Below are 7,920 nucleotides of genomic sequence, written 5' to 3' on the forward strand. Positions count from 1 at the left end.
GTACTTGACTTAGCGTTCAGCTGGAGCACAGCTAACACTATGCTAGCATGTTAGCATGTCTACAGTCACGTGGTGGAAGGATAATTCATTCAGGGGAGTCTGGTGGTAGAGTCTTACTCTTTTAAAACAAGTCTTTCTCTGTAGGGATCCTTTCCATAATGTTGTCAGTGGCAAAAACAAGCACTTTAGTGGAAGTAATTGCTAGCAAGGATTACGCCGCCTCCAGCCTTGTCTCGCTGCTTGCGACTGCAGTGCTCTCACTCAATACTGGACCAATTTAAAAAATAAAATATGTCCCAATTAGTCACATAGACACAGAAACATAGTAAAATAGGGTAAAGATTGAAAAGTTACCCTTTAAAGGTGAAAGCAGTATTCAACGTCAAAAAAGAGCTAATGGTAGCCACTTTGTTTTTAGCTTTTGGATGTTAGCATGCTAAGTGTAGCATTACAACATGTTTGTAGGCTAACCTCTTCTGTCAGTTTCTCTGCAGTGTATTTGTTGTGTGATTTGGCAATTCATTCTTCACCTTTAAAAGTTATTTTATCCTGTTTTTATTTTCTATTTCACCTTTTAAAACTATATTTTAATGTGTTTTTTCAATTTCCCTGTGTTGCTTTTACGTTTGATGTAAAGCACTTTGAATTGCCTTGTTGTTCAAATGTGCTATACAAATAAACTTGCCTGGCCTTGGAAACAGCATCTCCATTTTTTCTGAAACTGACAAATGTAAAATATTTGGGCAGATATGAACCAAACTGTCCTGTAACCATAAGATCACAGGTTTGATCTCAGCAGCACACGTGTCCTGTCAAAGTGCCCTTGTGCAAGAAACACCTGCTCTGGATGAGAATATCAGATGAAATTTTAATGCCCATCTTTCAGCAGTGACTGAGTTTGTGGTGCCTGAATTGTCTATATCCAGCCTCCCTTGGCGATGCTGTATATTTCCTAAAAATAACCCTGAGTAGGCATTTTAAAAGTTTGTAGAGCTTGTGATCGCTTTGTCAGGTCTTCACATGTTCTCCAAAAGCAGCCAGACTCAGGAATAAAAAAAATAAAAAAAACATTAACATAACACGGATCAAGACACAGTCTTTTTTTGCAGTGGGAATACAAATTCAAAACACAACCATCCATGGAGCATTCACACAGCTTATTTTTTTCCTGTCTCAGTGTGCTTTTTGTACAAGCGCGTCTCGGAGGGGAAACAGCAAAAGCCTGTCACAATCAATGCATTTAAAGGCGACTTAAGAAAACATATCTGGGAAAAAAAAACCCTTTTCAGTCACAGAACACATTCCTGTCGTTTGCAGAAAGGCAAAGTAATAACAGCGACTAAGGAACATAAGAAAGTGCGCTTAAATAAAATAATTAATTAAGGAAGATCATTTCCCTCTTGGTGGATTTCTATCAAACATTTCCAGACTTTTATAAATGCTGCTTTGAACCGTCGATGCTGGATTCAGCGGGAAGTTGTACCAGCTATATGTAAACGTAGCCTAGGTTGAACGTAGTTACAATGTAGACTGAAAATATAATTTAATGGAATAATCTGACATTTTGGGAAAGAAGATCAATACCACTCATGTCTCAACATGAAGCTACCGCTTGCAGCTGGCTAACTTAGCTCAAGTCTGCAAACAGCTAGTCTGCTTTGTTCCAGGGTAACCAAACCCTAAGATTTGTTCTTAAACACGTTTCCTGATAAAATACTAAAATTTGTCTGCTGATTTCTAAGAAACCAACACATTCTGGACGCTTGGTCAAGACCAGTTGCCGTTGCTTTTTAATACTCTGGGAACCCCATTAGTGCCAGTTTTTGTACATGTAGGGCTCCGTGGTCAAGTTAGCAATAATAAATATGAAACATCCGGTTAGACTTTCAAAATAACACTAGTGGTCAACGTTGTGAAACGTTGCAATTTGGTTAGGTTGAGGCACCAACAATACTTGGTTAGGTTTAGGGAAAACAACATGATTTGGGTTACGGATAATTATGTTACTTACGTAGGTTTAGCCACGTAATTTAACTAAAAACAATCAATGTTGACTTTTTGTTTGCACGGGAAACAAACACTGGGTGTAAATCTGGTTTCTGGCAAACCCTCCTTACTGGGACTTTTCTGTTATTTATATCTGACACCTGGTTTTAGCATTCATAAAATTACGCCACAGTGCATTAAACTAGGACGCTAAGGGGCTCCCCAGTGCGTTACAAACTGACACGAAACTTGTTAATTTAGGGGCATCGATTGTGTTAATGATCATGTCATCAGGCGAGTGTGTTTAGTAACAAGGGTTCGCTAATTACGACTCGAAAGGCTCGTATGACAAAACATCTCGGAAAACAGTAAAAGAGATTTACAATAAGAATACGTCAAACATGATGCCCAATGTTTTGATAAAGATTGTTAAGTTGCAACATCAGTAAGTAGTTAAAAACGTAGCAGTTAGTGTTGACTCAAACTTTAGCTGGTGCAACTGGCCGCGATCGTTAAACGCCGACGACAAGCTCAAAAGCGTTGTTTCATTGACCTCTTCTGGTTAAAAGTTGTGCGTTTGTTGCACCCAGCATCACTTGTGGGTGCATTAAGAAAAAGGTTTTCAGCTGGTGTTAAGTTTCTCTTTTAATACAGATTCTGTTGTCAGATTTTACAACTCTCAACCTTCCTCTTTGCAGCCATGATCAACATATGGTCACAAGTTGTTGTTCTCAGTTCTTCATTAGTGTAATTTCTGATTGATCTCTCCTTACTGAAATCAACTTTGGTACTAGGTCAAAAAGAAAAGACAAAACATTCCTCAATGACTACATTCAATACAGGGGCAGGAAAAATAAATCTTTAAACCTCTAAATCTAAAAGCCACTTAATCCATTTGATGTTTGATGTAAATGCGTCGTTCTGTAAAGGGCTGATAGAAGTCCTTTCAGTTCCCACTGGATGTGAATCTTTAAAAGACTAATGGACTCCAGTGCCACAAAGTTCAGACACACTAGATGACCTCGAGCTGCTTTTAACGGTCCAGCTGTGTGTTGGGGAATACAAAACATTTGGGTGGAGGGGACTGAGAACACAGGCAGGAGCAAATGAAAAACCAGATTAGTTTAATTTAGGATTAAAAGGTTTAAATACTGATTTAAATTTATCAAACCCAATCCACTCGTCAGTTTTTAAAACCTATCCATGCCACTTATTTGGGGAATAAATTACATCTCAGAAAACAGACTAATGTTCTTTAAAAAGAAAAGGGTATTTAAGGAATTGTCCAAAATCATCAGATCGAGATCAGAGTCGACTCCATGAAGCTGTTTTTAAAGAATAAGAATCTTATTTTTCTTGTCAACAAATCCCACGAACAAAGCTAAAAATCTTATTCCTCTGTGCCGTTGAGCTCCATTGTTCTCCGAAAACAATTAAAGACACATCAATAACACCGGACAGGATGGTCATGGGGAGGACCTCAAGGCACATCCTGGGGACGCGTCCGGTTTGAGGACCTCAGAATGTGGTTCTGTTGGCTTCATCAGACCAAGAGTTCAAAAGTACTTTTTTTTTTTTTATTTAGTAGTGTTTGCTAAAAACTAAAGTATCAGCTGTTTTTGTTCATTACTGGGCCATTATTTAAGAATAAAATATTGTAAATATTAGGTGCTTAACAATTAGACAAGAATATCTGCAGCCTTATTCTTTAAAATGTTGCTCTGTGACTTTTCCAAAACCTGACTTATGTACAAACCAATCATTTGACAAACTCTCACACTCACACAGGGACATCCTAGTAGACGTAGAAATGCGTAAACGCCTTCTGTTGGTCCAATAAAATCCATTGTCCTTTCTTGTGTAAATGCATCAAAACACTGTCATCAATTCCAACTCTTATTAATTCAGAAGGAAAATTGTTTTTTAAAATCTACTTTAAATCTACATATATTTCTGAAGGGTTGCTTGCTGCATCTCGCTGGCATAGATTCTAACAAAGACCTTCACTTGAGCAAAAACATTTAAAAAATGGTGCTTTACCTCACTGCCATCCTCCTCTTTAAGTTTGTACTTGTGAACCACAGAGAATACATTTATAATGGAGTGTGCCCACTCATGAAGACGCCACTAATAATGACTAAAACAAAACAAAACAGAGGCTTCGAGACATTACGATGACAAAACAGAAAAAGATCCAAGTAACATTTCCTCATATAGTGTAAAGCTTTTGATAAATTATTCAACTAAATGTTTAAAAAAAGAAGCAATCTAGAGAAATGCAGTGAACTGCGAGGATTAAATGTACATTTATATATATTACTGCATACAAAAGAGAGCATGTGAACTTAAGGTGTGTCCGGGCTGGTTTGGTCTGCGAGAGCATAAGGTTCGCTGTGAGAAAGCATCTGTTGCAACAGCAGCCAGGCGGGCTGACGATGTTTAATGAACACTGTTTAATCTAATTACTCCCGTATGAGTCAGCTCCATACCCAGGAGGCCGAGCTGCAGGCTACGTGCCAGAAAAAGGCTCCCAACAGCAGCTTAATGCACATACAAAAAGGGTCTGTGGGAGTTCACTGGAACATGGTTTTGTGTTTTCAAAAAGCAGTGACACACAGGACAAACTTCTTCGCAGCAGAGCCCCAAAGAGTTGCATCAGCTTTGTTGCTTTAATCACATGTGAGCAACGTGTTGCAGGGCAACTATCGAGGCATTTCACCCTTTAGTTTACGTTCGCACTGCGAGCAACCAGCAACCACTAAGTCTAAGAGGAAAACTGAAAGAACAAGGACAGTCAGCTGATTAAAAATCTTGTCGGCCAAGAACCGTTGGCATCGGCTTAACGTTTTCATGATCGTCAGCTGTCAACCTCCAATCAGATACAAAGCTTCCCTCTTTCCCTGCTGAGTATTTTTAATTCATGAGCAAGTTGGCGAGTGTGAAAAAGAATAAAGCCAAACAAATGTTCCACTTCTTGATCAAACATCTCACCTCCAGGTCCACCAAGTAGCTGTTCTGGAGCTTTCCATCATATCACATGACCCTAACCAGCAGCTGTCATGCAAACTTAGTTTTTCAAATTTCTTCTACTTTATATTTCTAGTAAATTTCTTTTCACTTCTAGTACTTTAAATACTTCTCTTGAATGTTAATTCTTGACCTTGTGAACAGTCGCTGACAATAAAAACTCTCACAAAAAAATGTCCATTTAGTAACTGCTAAATTTAAAAATGTACAAATTTCAGTCTTAATTGTTTGATATAATGATAATATATTGTTAGTGAGATGTATCTAACATTAAATATAAGATTAAACCACACTTTTAACTAATATATTGAACTTTGAGTGGCGAAAACAAACCTTCACAAAACATAACTTTCCCCAATTATCATACAAGTGTGGATGTTTTTTCTAACTGCTTCTCATCCATTTTGGCCTAAAAGTTAAGTTTCATTCTTCGTTAATGAAATTGTCTGAATTCCTATCGTTAAACCTGTATAAACTGACCATTTGGAGGCAGCATAACAAGTAGTAAATTCAACACTGACATATTATCACCTTAAAACCAAGTTACTTTTCATAGTGTACGGTGGATTTATCAGAGCTTTTTTTGCTGATAAACAGCTGCTGGAAACGACGCTGGTGAGAGTGACCAAAACAGTAAAGTTTGCTGGAAAACCAAAACAATGAGCTGAAAGATGCTAAAATGGGGAACTGCAGAGCCAGGTGATAATTCGCTGTGTGTGACTCCTTTTTATGTGCACACCATTTGATCCCTTGTTAACATAAAGACATTAATTATGCTCATTTTCACGAACACTGGGCAAACTCTTTCTGCCGATAAAGATCATGTGATATGACTGAAAGCTCAGGAGCAGCTGCGAAATGAGGGTTTATTTCCAACGCCAAGAAGGAGCTTTGAAATCCTAAATCTTCTGCAGAAATTATCTCAAAAATCTTCAAGACGGGTTTAATCACTTTTAGAGGTCAGCAGGAAGCTGCGGAATAATTTAATCAGCTAACTTGAACTTGCTTGTGAGAGCAAAAGATCGGCCCCACCAGCGTGGCTGTTTGCAGTTGTTAAAGCACAACGTGACTCATTTTATGGCCTGCTGCAAGGAGTGTTGTCAGGCTGTGTTTACCACACATTACTGACCAGAACATCACCACCTATAAGTCTTTTATCAGGGAATAACTACTGATTTGAAAAAGCCTAAATTTCTGACAAGTAGTGCAAGTTCCTTGTGGCGATAACGGCCAAGGTGCTCTCCATAAACACATTCAATGCTTTAGCGTTGATACGTATCAAAACAAATTAGCAGCTGCTTGCTGCTTATTCAGTCGCTGCACTACAAGGCTGCTTTTACACGAACCGGTTCAAATGAAAGGGTGAAAATAAAGGCACAGAAATTTGGACTCCTCTTCCAGTCCTTTCCCTCCCTCCCACCGTCTCGAGCAGCAGCAGCTCTGAGAAGTTTCTAGAAGGCTCTGTCGACTGCGATCACCATCAATACTCTCTACCGCACAGGACCCGACTGTCGTCCCTGTGAGCTTCAGCCTTGATGTGTCAATCCGCTGGATATCACCGCCTCAACCTCCCTTCCTCTTCCCCTCTCCCCATGGGCCTCTCACAGTCGCACTTCTCCGTCAGTAGAAAGCAGTGGGTGGAAACAAAAACCTAAAAGCAGCGGCAACAGCACAAAAAATTTGCCTCCTCTCCCTCTATCTCTGAATTCAAACCAGATCCATTTATAGCCTGGTGCGATCATACAAAGTCACAACAAAATAAAAAAATTGAAGCATATTACAGACCAACAGCTACACGAGCAGCGAGGGGAAAGGTACTTTAATCTTTTCAAACATCCTGCTCATAGCTGGCAGGCTGCCTCACAAGATAACATCTCAACACAAACTTATTTTTTTTTTTTTTAAATCAACGCTTCTGTATCTCAGTTGTAACGAGGCTCGTCTTTTGTCTCGTTTGACCCGGATGCCCACGACAGCTGTGGTGTGCAGAGTTCTGGGGAGTTTGCCACAGCCGTGTGGACTGGAGCGCTACCAGAGACACGGACCAAATGCTGAGGGGATAAACAGGGTCACGCAGGAGTGGAGAGTGACCTTGCATCAACGATGCACACTCCCCGTTCTCTCTCTAATTACGTCTCTGTTTAAACACAGATTTCCTGGCTTTCGATACCAGCTTGATGTTTGTGCACACGCCTCAGCTCTGCCTCTAATGTTTCACCTCTGATGCTGCTCCTAAAATGCCCCCAAATATTGTTCTCAATTGCATAAAAGCACATTTCACTGCAGATTAAATTTAATTCCCCATTTAACATTTGTTCACACCATCTGCTTTGCCAAATGGAATCGCGCCAAATTTGATTTCAATACAAAACTGCAGCAAAATAAAAGAAAAATGCTCCAGTAATTTGACATTATTTGATGCCTTTTGATATTTTAAAGGCCAAAATGGGTACCAACAGGTACCCGATCTGGACCGAGCCCTACTCTCATGGTAGCACCGGACGACTCTCCCTAATTAGGTCACTGAATTTAACACATGCATTGGTTGTCTACAAGTCAGATTAATCAGGCCAAACTGGGAAGCCACTGCTAAGCAATCCATCACACTCGGGTAATTCATCAATATCAAGCGCAGTCTGGAGAAGACGACCACTTTAACAGGCATTATTTAGTGCTTTGGCAGCAGCAGGCTTCGACGACCACACACACACACACACACACACACACACACACACACACACACCAAATACCACAACGACTCACACACAAACACGGGAGAGTTAAAAAGAAAACCTTCAAAAGCACAAAATAAATGTTCAAAGTGTGTTTCACAAAGGGAGTTCTGTGTTGTTGACTTCTCAGCAGGGTCGGCCACAACTACCACCAAGAGACAAAAGAAAAGCGCTG

Source organism: Micropterus salmoides, unplaced genomic scaffold (assembly GCF_014851395.1).
Source record: "Micropterus salmoides isolate LMB-PRFRI ecotype aquatic unplaced genomic scaffold, ASM1485139v1 Ms_hic_scaffold_19, whole genome shotgun sequence".
Classification (NCBI taxonomy): domain Eukaryota; kingdom Metazoa; phylum Chordata; class Actinopteri; order Centrarchiformes; family Centrarchidae; genus Micropterus; species Micropterus salmoides.